Source organism: Cyprinodon variegatus, unplaced genomic scaffold, assembly GCF_000732505.1.
Source record: "Cyprinodon variegatus isolate N-32 unplaced genomic scaffold, C_variegatus-1.0 Scaffold962, whole genome shotgun sequence".
Taxonomy (NCBI): domain Eukaryota; kingdom Metazoa; phylum Chordata; class Actinopteri; order Cyprinodontiformes; family Cyprinodontidae; genus Cyprinodon; species Cyprinodon variegatus.
The window spans coordinates 289,199-290,741 of NW_015151415.1; positions in this window are offsets into that span (position 1 = coordinate 289,199).

The window sequence follows — 1,543 nt, forward strand, 5'->3', positions numbered from 1 at the left end:
GAATTCCGCCCTGCACTTCCGTAAAAGTTTTTTGGCAATCCAAGTAAGTGTAAGGGATTTTTGTTCTAGTGTAAACTAATTTTTGAGCATTCGCCGTCAAGTTTCCCTAATGACAAGAGGAAGATAGCGTTTATTCTGTCTCAGTTATCCGGAAAAGCCCTTGAATGGGCATTTTATCAGGAAGTAGTAGGAGTTCATGCAAGTATTTAACCAAGACACTGATAAGTCCACATAATCTTGTGGTCTTTTGGAATTTAAACAAGGAAATAGATCTGTAGCCGAATTTTCAATTGACTTCCGGGTTAAAGCAGCTGCTTCCGGATGGAATGAATCTGCGCTCAAAAGCGCTTATTTCCATGCTCTGGACGAATCTATTAAGGACGAGCTGGCCACTCTCGATGAGCAAGCAACTTTGGAATAGCTCATAAGGTTAACAATCCGCTTGGATAACAGACTGCGAGCCAGATTCAAGTCTAGATTTGTTTTTTCTGTTTCTGCCCCAGCAGCTAAGACTAATGACACTTCTTATCCCTCAGTGTCCTCTGAGGCTGAGTCCAGATCTAAGAGCCGAAATCCACCTGTATCTGTTCCTGTATCAAAGACTCATTACGTCTCTCCCTCCACAGAATCCTCAGAAGTAGAGCCTATGCAGATCGGTCATACCAGGCTCACAACCGAGGAGAGGCAAAGGAGATTTAAGGGGAACCTTTGTATGTACTGTGGAGAACCTGGTCACTTTGTTTCAACCTGCCCAGCTAAGGTAAAACCCGGGGTCCGCCAGAGGAAATGAGGAGTCTGGCGGACCATCTTCAAACTGAGAAATCTCCTCGCCTGCTGTTACCTGCAACTCTGTTTCTCACGGATCAATCCCTCACGCTTTCTGCTTTGATAGACTCTGGATGTGAGAAAAATCTAATAGACTCTAGTCTGGTTCAACAATTGAACATAGAGACCACCCCATTGAATAAACCTCTGAGAGTCTCGGCCCTCGACGGTAAAAGATTACCTCAGGTCACACACCAAACTAAGCCGCTCGAACTGTTAATCTCTGGTAATCACAGAGAGACAATATCCTTTTTCGTTTTTTCCATCAGCCAGCTCATCCATAGTCCTTGGTTATGAGTGGCTTCAACATCATAATCCACCCATCAATTGGTCCAAGAGACTTGTTGAATCCTGGTCTGCATCCTGCCATGTTTCCTGTCTCCGCTCTGCCGCTCCTTCGACTCAGTCTCCTTCGACTAGTACCTCCTGACTACCACGACGTGGCACCAGTCTTCAGTAAGGTCAGTGCACTTTCTCTTCCCCCACATAGACCTTATGACTGTGCTATTGATCTTTTACCAGGGGCTCCCCTCCCTAACAGTCGACTCTATAATATCTCCAAGCCCGAGAGGGAAACCATGGAAAAGTATATTAATGAGTCCTTAGCCGCCGGTATTATTCGGCCTTCTTCATCTCCTCTCGGGGCCGGTTTCTTCTTTGTGGGTAAAAAGGATGGATCTCTGCGACCTTGTATTGATTACAGAGGTCTGAATCAAAT